Genomic DNA, 15,348 nt, shown 5'->3' on the forward strand with positions numbered 1-15,348 from the left:
AGGTGGATCCGTTATCTTAGCGGTCTTTTAGTCCCGATCTCACGGATATGGAGGAAGGTTCATGTAAGTACACAGATCATATGTACATGATGAGATAAATTCCAGGTCGTCAGTTCCATGCGTTTACCATCTGCGCTACACCTTGAAGACAAATTGAAACTTGTTTAAGGATTTATGATTGATTATTAGGTGAAATATGAAATAACTCGGTCTCAAGTCCAAAATGTCATTTAAGATTGTTTCGAAGGCTTCAAAGAGTCTTTTTCCCTTTCTGCTAAGATATTTAGCTTTTTTATTAAGATTTTTTTTTTTTTCAATTTTACCGTTTGGGTCTATTTAAAATAATAATTGTTTAGTTGATGTTAGAGATTTTTTTAATCAAATTTATTTTGATTAAATCTAATGACAGCAATTTTTCTTTATTTATCAATTTCTTATTATTATTTTTTTAAATTTCCCGGTGAAATTCAGTCTTTAGAATAATCGCTAGTTATTCGATGTTAGAAATGGAATAAAAACAATTAGGCTAAAAACATTTGTAAGAAGATGACCTTAATTTTATGTATTGTTCTTTGTCGCGACTCTAGTTCCCCTTATAAAAGGTTCCTTAAGGAAGCAAATGCTAGAGACGATCTTGCTAATGTGGCATTTGTTTAATTTAGCCGACTAGAAATGGCTTATTGGTCGATTAAAATTGTGATCGACCATAATCAATTTGTTAGTCAACCAAAACTGACTAATTAACAACTGCTTCCTCCAATTTTCAACGTGTCCATCTAATCAACTAAGCTATGCCCACTAGTCGATTAGGATTGATAAAATCTTGTAGTCCTGGGACGTTCGTGATTTATTTTTTCCGTGTTAACATTGGGACGGATTGACATAAGCGCTAAGGACGAATGTATTCACTTTTTTATCACTTGATAGAATCTTGCAACTCCTATGGTTCCTCTGATTCTAATCCATATGTCATAATCTCTAATCCATATGTCTTTTACTCGACTAAATCACACGCATTAGTTGACTAGGCTTGACCGATTCTGCCATGCCACACTCTGTTAGTACCTGGAGTGTTAAAGCGGAGATCTATGGAACCAAGCAGTTTGAACTAAGGTTTTTTGATGAGTTGTCAAATTAATTTAAGTTAGGCCTAGCTTTCATTAATGATATATATGCCTAAGTGTACAGGGACTTAAAAGAACACACAAATATCGGATGCTGTAGGATTTAGTGGAGTATGGTGAAGGATTGTATAGAACACCCGAGAGATTGAAAAGGATGAGGAACATTGAAGATAGCAAGATTTTGACACAAAAAAAAAAAAACAAGTGAGCGAGCGAGAAAAATGACACGGGAAGAGATTCGATGGGTTTGATACATCCGAGGTACGAAAAACTACGTGGAGTAGAATGATATCATGGGGAGTGAGCATCCAAGGGATAAAAAGTTGGGAGGACGTCTAGTCAAGGTAAACTGGTGAGATGAGTTGAGTGACTTATATTTAGGACGACAGTAGACTAAACTATAGGCAGACTCAGGCATAGTAGACTGAGTTAAGAGGTTCGGGTGACTAAAATGAGGTTTTTTGTCGGCTGGATCTTTCTGTCCACTGAACATCAAGTTCGGTCGACTTATGCATAGGATAATCACTATTTGTTTGGCAGGTTATCGCTAGAGTGGAATGAGATTGAAGATTATGTCAGCAATAGGTTGAACGAAGACGGTCTAGTGGATGAGATTGACCTGCCACGTTAACGATTTTCGATCAGCCGATAAGGAATTTTCGATCAACTGGAAGTGCAACGTCTAAACTCTATAAAAGGATGCGACGAGCTCTTGTTCAACACAACACACAACCACGATCAAAGCTCAAATTGCCTTCAAAGTTTACTGTTTTCCTTCTTCCTTTATGTTGTACTAAATCATTATAATGTTAGGACCAAAAAGAATTTAGATATCTCCATAATAATATGATATTGTCCACTTTAGACCTAAGTTCTCGTGATTTTATTTTTGGGCTCTACCTACCAGGTCTTCTTGCCCCTCGGTTCACCCGACTTATTAGGACTTCCTTTCTTAGCCGCAACTAGGACTTCCTGCCTGGTATTTGGTCCTCTTGATCTAGACACATGAGCAAGACTTCTTTTGTTTAAGGTTAATATTCTACTCGCATGGCTCAATTAGATCATAGCTCTTGTGTACAGTCAATCTTGCCTGATGTTTGATCCTCTTGATCCGGACACGGGAGCCAAGACTTCCTTTATTCGAGGTCAATATTCTACTCACATGACTTGGACTAAAAGGAATTAAGATATCTTCACAATGACATGACATTATCCACTTTGGGCCTAAGTTCTCATGACTTTACTCTTAGACTCTATCCAAAAGGCCTCATATCAATGAAGATATATTTCTTTTATAAACCCATGATCTTTCATATATATTTTTAAAGTAAAACTTTGTTTATAATCTTACAACCCAACATATAGGAGTTTCTTCACCTCTGACTCCTTACTAAAGAGGAGAAGGATAATGGATAGACGCTTTTGTACATAGGCCTTAGATGTAGCACCTTAGGAGTGTGAACTAAGTAAGTAATTGAGCCAATCTCTCTTTTATGTTTATTTACTTTAATTAATGTATGTGTGTCATTGTAGATACCTAGCAGTTTTTCTGAGCGTCGGAAGCTTGAAATCTCGTCGAGCTGTTATGATGTCGGATCAAATCTTCCTTATCTCGATCGGGTGAACGGGCTACCCGATCGACCGGTGGTATAGGGGCATTTGACCACCTTAACTCTGATCTCTACCATAACATTGGCCTCCACCCTAATAACGGATGGAGTCTTCCCCCTTATCACCGCATCACATATAATTTCATAACAGAAAAGAATCTAACATTAACACTCATTGTGTCATTTTGGGAAATTAAAAGTAGCTGGTAATGCTTTCTTTATTGTATTTCACTTTAATAGAGGAATAATAGTGTGTACTATATCCTCTCCAATTGTAAGGGTTTTTTTTCACCTCCTAAAGATTTTTGAAAATAGAAAAGTAGGGTTGTGAATTGTGATCCATCAGATCGTAAATCTTGGAATAATAGTGACTATGAAACAAGTAAATCATTTATCTCAATTTGTGTTTTATATTTCTATTGCACTCTAATTTGTTTTATAAAAATAAAAATTAATGAGCGATATTCACTCTTCTCTATCATACTTTCCGATCATACAATATGTAATCTTTGTTTCGATAAATTATATGACACAGTTAAAATGTTGTATAGATTATTATGTAAAATTGGAAATAAATATGTGCATTTGAACAATGAATATTAATTTGGAAAATCAATTAAAAAATTCTTATTCAAAAATTGATTTTGAAAATTAAAGGACAAAAATGTAAAGTTAAAGGAACAAATAGATACCCTATAATAACCTTATAAAATTATTCAATTGGATCAAATAAACTGAATTTATTGTTAAATAATCAAAGCCCAAGGATTAAAAGAGAAGGTTTAGGGTATGATGGCACTAAATATTATGTTAGAAATCCTAGGGGCGGAATTGAAATTAGAAAACTTTGGAAGAAAAATTTGTTTTGGGTTCCAAAATTCATTTTTAAATTTTAAGAAAGTCCTGAAATAGTCCACTATAAAAAAAAAATTAAATGTTACATGGTTGACTTAGTTTAAAGTTAAATGGTATAATTATGGATTTTAAAAAAAAACAAATTGGATTTTTGTGAAAAATATGTCATGCCAATTTTAAGCGTTTAAAATTTAATGATTTATTGAATTTTATAAGTTTTTTTTGATAATTTTCTAAAAAAACATGCAGAGGAACTCAGTTTTAAAGTTACATACTAAAAGTTTGAAAATTGACATAAATCTTTCATGAAAATTATTTTTCTGTAAAAATATAAAATGTTAACTTTGTATTGTCAAAATTTTACAATCTTTTAAAATTTATAAAATATTAAATTTTCTGAGCAAATGGTAGAACTCAACCTATGGACTTACCATTGAATGAATGATAGAGTCAAAGTTTCGTTCACTCGAAAAGGGTTTTCAGACTATTGAAATTTTAGTCAACTAAAAATATCATCGAACGATCGGACCACGAAGCACATGATAAATTCAGTGAATAAAAAAAATCTCAATATATGGATGACAATTCCTATTTTGTAGAAAAAGATATTTCTTAACCGAAATTGAAATTAAAAAAATAGAATATTGATAAAAATCATTCTAAATATCATAAATATTAAAATTATCCTAAATACTATAAAAATAAAAATTACTAAAAATAATAAAAAAATCTCCAGAGGCTCCAATGAGGCATTGCTTTTTGCTCTCAAAACATGACGATTATGTGTTTCCTTATAATAAATGCAAATATCTAAATTCTACACGCGTGACCATTGACAAACCTAATTCCAAGTCCTATAACACTTTAAAATTCAAATGGTCATATTGAATTGGTTCTGTATCACGACAAGACACTTCGTAAAGGAAGATTATAAATAGAACCAAAGACTCTTGGAAATAGAAACAAACAACTCACTGAAATCAAGCAATAATATTCTCCTTGTTTAAGTCTTAGTGTTTTATTTTTATTAGTTGCTTACTATTGTAAGACTTGTTATTGTAAAGTTTATCCACCTCCATATTTTACCAAAGGGGAGAAAGATGTTTCCTCGGGACGGTGCGATAGTTAAGATATGAGGTGTTGTTATATGAGGTCTTGGGGTCGAAACTCGGCATGACCGAGCAGTGATTTACCTCCTTCATGTTGACCTAAGGACGGGTTGACGGGGACACTGTGAATGAGCGAATCATCTTTTGCCACAATAAAGAGAAAGATGCAAAAGATCACGAACCTAATAATTATGAGAAACTAGGAAACATGTTAAACCGACGTATTTTCTAATATGTGTTTACTTATTATTTTCATTTTTACTTAATATGTGTATTTATCCTTATTAAAATTACAATAAGAGACCGATCGTTTTAAATTTACACGCACATTATTCACCCTCTCCCATCTTGCAATCCTATCTATCTAAGGGATCTCAAATCCCTATCACATGCTTCATCATTGATTATTGATATTAAAAGATCTTCGGTTTTCGACATGTATAATTTATAAAAATTGAGACGATAGGAAGTATCTAGTGAAAGTAAAAGAATCCACTTCATTCACCCAAACTGAATATCGAGTGACAATACTAGACTTGAACTAAATCATAAAAGCCAAAGTCGAGCGATTATTACCACAACACTAGCATGAAACCATCATAACAGTCGTCTTCTGTCAGTTAAGCGTCCAAGGCTTATGAATAGAGCCCCAAATCATTGCTCTTGGAGTGATGAGTAAGACTCACCGAATAGATCTACAAAATAAACAAACAAATAAAAAAAAATACTTCCTTTAGTCAAACTATTACATTGACCACATCCCATCAAGCTATTACATCTTTTAAAATTCAATCATAGCAACCGCAACAACAATTGTTCGTCAAAGTTAGATGGACTAACCGAGTAACAACGAAGTGAGCATAGTTCCCAAGGCTTATGCAATCATGTGAAGAGTCCCGTAGATCAACAAATCAATTACTCTTCTTAAATAACCATTTTTAAATTATTAAATAGTACGGATTTTGTTGAAAAGAATACATTGAGAGAAAAGAACAAGGTACTGAGGAGCTCAAAGAAAGGTTTTTAAAACACACCGTTTGAATCCGTACAAACTCACTGGTCTACTTAGAATTGTTTGCCATTTAATTCTTTAGTTTTAGATCTGCATTTGAACTTAAATTTATTAAATATGATTTTTTAAATTATTTTTTAAATTGGCCTCGAGTATCCAACATCCATTAAGAAAAATTCAATCTCTCAATGCAATTAGGGAAATTGAGAAGACGTTCTACTATTGTATTATTGTCTCGGGACAATCAGAATATAAACTTTCTATAAAAGGTTCATCAATAGAGAGAGTATTTTTATCATTTTTATCAAGAATCAATTCATATATGATCAACTTGACTATGCCATAGGCTAATTTGAATATGAATTTTGATGGTAAAAAACGACTATACTCGCCTACATTCACCTCCAACGCTCCCATTAATCTAAATATGAATTTTTGTTCTTAGATTTGGAGGTTAATTATGATGGTCATGTGGTGCCTTATTGGCAACCGTACTGGTAGCCATCTTCCAACATGATTTCTAATTTTGAAATATTTACCTCGGAATCTTGCATGTGAGAAGCATGTGAGTTTCATCAGGAAAAGATGGGCTGATGATTTCATAAATGAAATTAATTTGTAAAATAAGTGATGAAGATTTCAATGATATATCGCTACAACTATATATAATTAATGTATACCGTTACCTTCAACGATAGATCTACATTTTGAAGGTTAGAAGGGAATGAGTTTACTTTACTTATATAAAAAGATTAATCAGTTTGTTAGTGACTCGACTTAAGTGAGAATTGATACAGTTATATTTGAATTGAGTTAGTTTTGATGTGGCAGACTAAATTATTCATAAAATGTTTAAATTATATAAAATTATTATTCTGACCTATTCAAATGTGTAGATCAGGATTTTAATTAATAGGAATTACAATTGCAGTTCGGTGAAAAATCTGATAAAAGTGAACCCTTCACGGATGGATCGGAACTCCAAATTAAGAATGTCGATCAAAATTTTATTACACTAATTAAAATATAACACGGTTGATCTAATTGCTACTCGATAACAAAATAAAAGGCAAAAAAAAAAGAAGAAAAATCAGTGTTAGTAGTCTACAAATTAATCGCAAAATTAAAGTGAAACTAATCAGGTCGTTCTCGCCAGCACATGAGCATGGAGACGCAGCGGCGCATGATGTAGAACTTGGCGCGCTGCTCCTTCACCATGCCGGTGCACCGCCGCGAGAACGACCTCGGTGTCGGCGGTGGCGCCGCCACCCGCGCCTCCATCGTGCTAGCGGATCGTCTCAAAAGGGGCGGCTCGGCTGCTGGGGGCGGCCGCTCCCTCTTACTCCGGCTCTGATCCTTCTTGGAGAGCTTCCACTTCTCGTCCGTGCAGATTTCCATGTAGTCTATGAAGAGAGTGAGAGAGGAGGAAGGGAGCAGTGAATTGAACTGGAATAGATGTGGGGTGGGGGGAATTTATACAGAGCTTTAACAACAAATATGAAATTAATTAGTTATTTATTTGTCTTCTTTAAAATTATATTTTACTCCTAAAAAAGAAGAGACCATGAGTGATTTAATAGAAATAAGGGTGGCTTTTTAGTTAAAATGACCGTACATATATAATTAATTTAATGATTGCACAACCAACGACTAGTTTAAATAGTTAATTAGAATTCATATTTAATTGGCTGAAATTCTTATCCAATCAATTATAAATTATCCATTTCAATTAATTCCACCTAAAAATAAATATTATATATTTAAAAATCTTTTTTAGTTTAATTGACTTGACAATTAACTCCTAAAATTTTAAACACCAATTAATTTTACTTGATTTATAATCTTAATGCCTACACAAATTAAATGCTTGAGATTAGGCTTAATCACTTTTGCTAGAAACCTAGCTAGCTAGTGGGTTTGGGTTAAAGGTTTTTATAAGTCATTAGGTAGTCTAGTCTCCTACCTACTCATACACATTGTCCCTGATGATACTACCCAAAGACTAGAATCTAAGACTACACTTTGCATGATTCAAATCATCCTCTACTAGTCACCTATGAGCTTAGCTCATTGAAAGTTATCATATCGTATCATTCTTCTTTGATCACCTTTGAATCGACCATATTATGTTTCTTTGAGCCCTTGAGTATAATAATGAGATCTGTGAGGTTGATGTGCCCTCTACCAAGTCTATGACATTGATTTATTACTTCCCTTTAATTACTTTCTGCCCCAAATCTAATTATCTTATCTTCATTCTTTAAGTGCTTAAGTTCCTTAACAGCTTCTTATTGGGATTATATTTTAGTTATTCTCCTAACCTTCTATAATTGTGTTGTAGCTTTTATATTATTTGAATGCGGTTTTCACCCCTTTCTTTTTTTTTAAAAAAAAATATTAGGTGGTCGTGCGCCTTTGGCACCCTTGGTAATGACCTTACTCTAGGCTAGCAAGTCATGCCTACGTAGCCCCACTTTTCACTAACATGCCATGCATTCTAATTGTAGCAAAGAGTGATTATGCTCACTCTAGATTCCCTCATAGTACGTCTCGTGAAAGAAAGTAAATCATGAGATCAACTTATAACATACCATGCATTCCAAGCTCATATGCTAGATTAGCACATCAACACTTCTAGAGGTTAACGGGTAAATGTCAAAAGCTATGTTGAGATTGGTTCCCCCAGCTCTCCATTTTGAGCTCTCCCCTAGACGCATAGCGATCTCTCCACTCTAAGCTTCCCGAGCTCTCCCCTCTGAGTTAAATTGGCTACAAGTTTTCTCAAGACCGTCACTACCACTGCTCACATGATTATTAGTCACAACAGACGTGGCCAATAATCATCATTTATGAAGTTGATGGTTAGTAATGACCGAGTGTTAACATTAATAGAAGTAGCTATATTTAATGGAGGAAATGGAGGAATTGTTTTTTTTTTCTGGAAATCACGGTTATGGTCTCCTCAAGTAACTCCCATCCCATACCTAGCTATAAACGCCAAGGCGTGTTGGTATTTGATCTCTCTTCCATATTTTTCATTGCAAACTATACCTCTAGTTGCTTGAGTATTGGAGGAGGGGTTTTGTTGTACAACTCTGATACCTTCTATGTTTTATTCTAGTGTGTGCAGGTCAGACCATGCTGGGTAGGACTGACAATACCCCCACCTTATTAGCTAGTACTTGTTAGATTTACAATACATCATATAAGAACTAAAGGTGTATCTACAATAAGATCCGGCTTCTATCAATTTCTAAAGCACAACACAAATCGAAACAATAGCACATGAATGGTTGACCTGAATCCATCACTAAGGCTAATGCTTCTTACTTGTCGTCGGAGTTCCTGGTATTGTAGAAAAGTCTTCTACAGGAATGGGCGGCGGCAATCCTTTTCTTTCTCTTGATGAGGAAGAGAAGAGGTTGAAGAGACTCTAGAACAAGAGGAAGAGAAGAGGTTGAAGAGACTCTAGAACATACCTTAATTCATGAGTCTCATCTTTTATATATCAAGCTATCCTATAGGAACTATCCCCCTTAAAAAGCCCATTTATCATTAACAACCCATCAATGTTAATGAACCGGGTTTTGGATCTACACATAGAATCTACATCCATTTAGACTAAACCCCCTTTATATGCTTGAAGCATTATATATATCACTTAATTAGGTTTAGTTACTTTAATGACAATTAATCGTGTGTGTCTTAATCAAGTGTAAGTTCATCTTATAGAGATTAAGTCCACCCATATGAACTCAATTGGATCTAATCCACCCATATGTATTTAATCCAATAGTACTGCATTGGCTAACCTTAACATTTTTACCTCTGCCTCAACATCCAACTTAGTGCCAGATTTCTGCAGCATCATTTTTAACATCGTCTATGGAAAATCAATTAAAAAATTGAGCAAGGCATTGAAATGGTGAATATTAAGAGAAGTAACACTAAAGATCTCGAGGCTAACATAACCAATCCAAGCCCCCTAATCTGGAGAACCATCACTTTGGCTCAATTGATGCAGCTGGTCACCACCATAGTGGATGGAGTTCTCAGGAGTATTGCCTAGAACCTTAGCTCCCAATTTGAAAGTTTGGTTCAGATCACCGAGACACTAACATGAGCAGCCTTGAGAACTTACAACCCAAAGTACTCATGGGGGCCATACTCACTCGGAGGACTAGTTGAAGCCACAGGATAACCTCTGATAAGTCAAGAGAATAGATAGTAAACTTATTGTATGCGATCAACCAAAAACCTTGTTTTGGTCATACTTGAAATCTATTCCTTCAAAACTTCTCACTATCTAATGTTTACTCTCTTAGGATTTTCCTCTTATTTAAAGTTCACTCCTCCAATGCTCTTTACCAACTAAGGTTCACTCACTTATGATTCTCCTCTTGCTTGAAGTTCACTCATCCAAGATTTTTCATTTACCTAGGTCAGCTTTACCTGTCATGACTTCTCTCTTGCCTAAGTCAACCTTAACCTATTATGACTTCTATATTTGTCAATCATCTAATTAACATTGACCTAACTGGATATTTCTCTTATCAAACATTTGATCAACCTTGATCTGTTTAGACTTTTTCCTTTGCCTAAGTCAGTTTTAACCTATTAGGACTTCAAATTAACTTGGTTAATCTTGACCAAATCTTATTAAATATATTGTCAAATAATATCAAAACTCTAGAAGTCGATTGTGCTAACAATATCTCTCTTTTTAATGTTTGATAAATATACTTAAATTAGACTAATTACTTAACACAACTTAATAGGTCTTATGCAACTATTAAAAGAATTAGGGGTTCTAATTTAAACTCTTATTCTCCTCTGTGTCGTACATAAAAAGAATACTAACTATTTAATTATTTTGATTCCTACAAAACTCCTTAGATTTTGCTGCAATCATTATTTAATTTCTTAGTAAAAAGATAGATATTTTCCTTACCCTTTGAAAGACGATTTAGAGTTTTCAATTAATTTTAACTTTTTAATTTCATTTTAAAGAACTCCTTTTCCAACATAATTTCAACATTATTTTCAAAAGTAATTTTTCAAAAATATTTAACAAGACTTAAAAATATTTTACAAGACTAAAATATTTTTCAAAATAAAACTTATGTTGACGATTGAATATAATCTTTTATTAATGATAATATGTGGTATATAAATGTTATTATAAGTGTAAAATAAGAAAACATATAAATTAAGAAAATATATAAAAATATTAGGAAATAAATAAATAAATATTCTCTAATAATAATTGTTCCATAATACGCTCCCTCAAGATGGTGTCCTAGAGATGACACCAATCTTGCTACAAATAGCAAACAACGTAGGTTGAGAAAGCGACTTGGTAAGTGGATCGACCAACTGATTCTCAGCAGAAATATGAGTAACTCGTAGTTCGGAGGACTACACCAGATTACGAACAAAGTGATAAGAAATAGCCAGACGCTTCATCTGAAAGTGAAAAACAGGATTAGCCAAAAGATAGGTGACACCTAAATTATCGATGAAGAGCACAACAAGCGTGATAACCGAAAGAAGCAGGTCCGCCAATAGTGACTTAATCCATTGGATCTTAGATGTTACAGAGGCAATGAAGTGATATTCGACCTTAGTTGAAGAATGTGCAATCGCGCGCTACTTGGTAGATTTTTAAAAAATCGGATTAGCACTTAGAAAAATAACAAACGCACCAATAGAACAATAATCATCCGGATCTCTCGCTCAGTCCACATTGAAGAAATCATGAAGAGTAAGAGGTGTATTGGTAAGAAGATGAATGCTAAGATTCTTAGTACCATTGAGGTACCGAAGTAGACACTTCACAGCACCCAGTGCACCTCTGAAGGAGCATGTATAAATTGTGAGAGCTTGTTGAACGTAAAGGAAATATCAGGATGAGGCATACGGAGATGTTGTAAGCCCCCAACTACCTGTCAGAACCTAGTCGCATCAAAAGATGAAGACCCATCATGCAAAGTAAGACGAGAGCCATCATCAATAGGAGTGGAGACTAGCTTGGGGTCAAGCATGTTGTGTTTGGAGAGAAGATCAGTGATATATTTTTGCCAAGACAACAAAAGACCATTTGAGGTTGGGCGGACCTCAACACCACAGAAGAAGGAAAGAGCCCCAAGATCCTTAATCGCAAATTTTACATGAAGTTTACATACTATGACTTCAATAGAAGAAACAACACTCCCTATAATGATTAGATCATCAACATATATAAGGAAATAGATAACAATACCATCTCGAAGATAAACAAATAAGGAGATGTTAGCCCGAGATGCGACAAAGCTAAGAGAGATCAAGAAGGTGCAAAGCTCCAAATACCAGGCGCACAGAGTCTGCCTCAAGCCATAAAGCGCCTTATGCAAATGACACACATGATCCAAAAATTTAGCACCGCGCATACCCAAAGGTTGCGCCATATAAACCTCCTCTACAAGATGACCATTATGAAACACATTGTTGACATCAAGTTGGAGAAGACACCACCCCCAATTAATAGCCAGACTAAGAACAATGCGCATTGTTACTAGATTAATAATAGGGTTGAATGTATCATGAAAATCAACACCAGGATGCTGATGAAAACCCTTAGCAATAAGGCGAGCCTTATATCGATCAATTGAGTCATCGAAATTGGGCTTAATGCGAAACACCCACTTATTACCCATAAGATTTTGGTCTGGCGAAGGTGGGACAAGAGTCCATGTCTGATTATGGAGAAGAGCATCATATTCCTTGTGCATGGCATGTACCCAATTCGGATCTTTGAGCGTCCGCGTGACAGAGGAGGGTTCATAGGGTTGTGGAAGGTGTGTATGAAGAATATACATTGGATTGGGTTTGTAGATGATATTTTTGGAGCGAGTTTGCATGAGATGCTAGTTTAGGGAAGCAAGAGGGGGATAGAGAAGCGGTGGGCTAGAGGGTCGGCCACCACCAGACAACGTAGATGACCCAATAGCATGCGGCGGTGATGGTTGTGGTGAAGAAGTCAGTTGCGGGTGGCTACGGCTAGTGACAGGTTACGACACCTATGCTGAAGGGTCCCACAGGAGGATTAGTGCGATAGAAAGCTTAGAGTCAGTGTCTATTATTGTGGAACCTAAGGAAGAGGTGACGATAAATGGAAAAATATGCTCCACAAACTTAACACGACGAGATACAAAGACTCTTTTGAGAGTGATATCATATCACAGGAAGACATTCTGGGTAAGAGAATAGCCAAGGAAGACACAAGAGGTTGACTTGGGATCAAGCTTATGGTGGGAGTAGGGGTGCAACCGCGGAAAGCATAGACACTAGAAGAGTCGAAGCTTCGAAAGATTAGGAACGGTGGTGAATAATTTCTCAAAAGAGGACATATGGGAAAGAGTGACCTTAGGCATGCAGTTATCAAATAGATTACTGCAGCAAAGGCATAAGGCCAAAAAATGAGTGGAATAGACGCTTTGTGCAACAAAGTGAGACTAGTTTTGACTATATGATGTGATGATGTTTAGAGTATCCATTGTTTTCAAGAGTATGCGAAGGAGTGGTAAGGTGACTGATACCATGAGTAGTAAGAAAGGAGCGAAGGGCTAAGAACTCACCTCCATTGTTAATGAAGAGTGTTTTGATAGTCATTGAAAACCGATTTTCTACGAGAGTTTTGAACGCAATAAAGGTAGAGTATACATCTAATTTTTTGCATAAGGGATAAAGCCATATATGCTTCGTAAAATGATCAACAATGATAACATAATATTTGAGTCTATCAAATAATGATATAGGAGATGTCCAAACATCAGAAAAGATAATATTCAAAGGAGCACAAGATGAAATACTAGATTTATGACAGATAATTTATGACTTTTATTAATATTGCATGAAGTATATGAAAAATTAGACAAAGCATCCACAGAAAATGAAAGACCCAAGGATAACAAAAAATGTCATTAAACACCTAATGATGGATGACCTAGACGACTATACTATAAGGAAATAGATGATGAGACAGACACAGAAAGGGTAAAAGAGGATGATACCGTAGACACAAATTTTAGCCGGTGATAGACACCATTTCTATGGACCCCGTTGACCAGTGTTACCCTTGTACGACGATCCAATACCTGAAAATAGGAATCAAAGAAATGAAATGTAATGGGATTAGTAGCATAAAGTGCAGCGATAAAAATTAAATTTTTTTGACATAGATAACACATATAAAATATTGGAGAAAACTAAAGGCAAAGATTGAGTAGAGAAAGAGAAAGAACCGCGTGAGTAATGGGTAGTCCAGAACTATCACCAATAACGATGCTATCATTTCCAAAGTAAGGATCATGTAACGAAAGAATAGTGAGGTTAGTGATGACATGATGAGAGACATTAGAGTCAACCACTCATTGCTGAAAATTAGACGGTGGTGTAAAATGAATGACAGTGTGCTCAAATGGTGCATTATACGTGGGAAGCAGAGCATGCGGCTGAGCCGACGAAAGCAGGGCTAGCATCGAGGTAGTCATATGACTACACTGGAGAGCAGAGTGACCTTGGACACCACATATTTGACAGCGTCCAAGATAATGATTGGGACTAGACACAATGGGATGTGCAAGAGGACGCGCAGGCAACCTCGGGGCAGACAGGCATGGTTGATGGGACATCGACAGATCCTGCTGGCGACCACCACGATAATTTGAATACTGATTATGAGAATTCCCTATTGGAGCCACAAGAGTAGTCATCGACACGAAAGATGGAGATGGAGTCAAGATTTTTAACTAGGCCTCATAGCTGAGGAGCTGCTCGAATAGCTCATCAAAGGTAATAGGGATGTCACGAACTTGCAGAGCATATGAGATATTATAGTAATCTTGGCTAAGACCATTCAGGACATGAATGGAGAGCTCATCAAAGTCAACTTTGACATTCATAAGTGCCATGATAGATATGTTACCTTATTGAAGGCTGACAAGATTTTAACGATGAGTCATAATCCTACCACATGAGGGAGCAGTGTAGGTTCTCTCTAGTGTCTATCACACATCTTTTGATAAAGTTGATGAAGAAATAAACTGTATAAGAGTAGGAGACATCGAACCTATAATAGTATTGAGGAGAAGTTGATCCTGACGGAGCTAGAGAATATGATCAAAATTCGCTTGAGGGAGCATGGCATGAATTGCAAATGCTAGGCAGAATAATTGGCGACAGTGACTTTCAACGGTGCCTGAGCATTGACATTGAGAACCACAAGGCCAGAAAGTGAATCAGGAGCATTTGTGAGAGATAATTGGTGGGTGATGTCATCGGTAGCAGCCATTGTAGGAGGTAACTAGTGGGTATTGTGGGTGGTGGTTAGGGTTTGAGGAAAAAAATGTTGTTAAGCTTAGCGCTCTGATACCATGTTGACGATAAAATATAATCTTTTATTAATGATAATATTGTTGGTCCCGATAAGCTGGCTAGAGGGGGTGAATAACCCTGCAAGTAAGTTAGAAAATCTTTTGTTTTTTCTTAGCAAAGATGTACAATTAAATTAAGCAAATATAAACAATTAACATTAAGGAAAATAACTTAAAAAGAATAGGTAAAATGACCAGAATTATTTACTTGGTTACAACTTAGGT

This window comes from Zingiber officinale, chromosome 7B, assembly GCF_018446385.1.
Source record: "Zingiber officinale cultivar Zhangliang chromosome 7B, Zo_v1.1, whole genome shotgun sequence".
Lineage (NCBI taxonomy): Eukaryota > Viridiplantae > Streptophyta > Magnoliopsida > Zingiberales > Zingiberaceae > Zingiber > Zingiber officinale.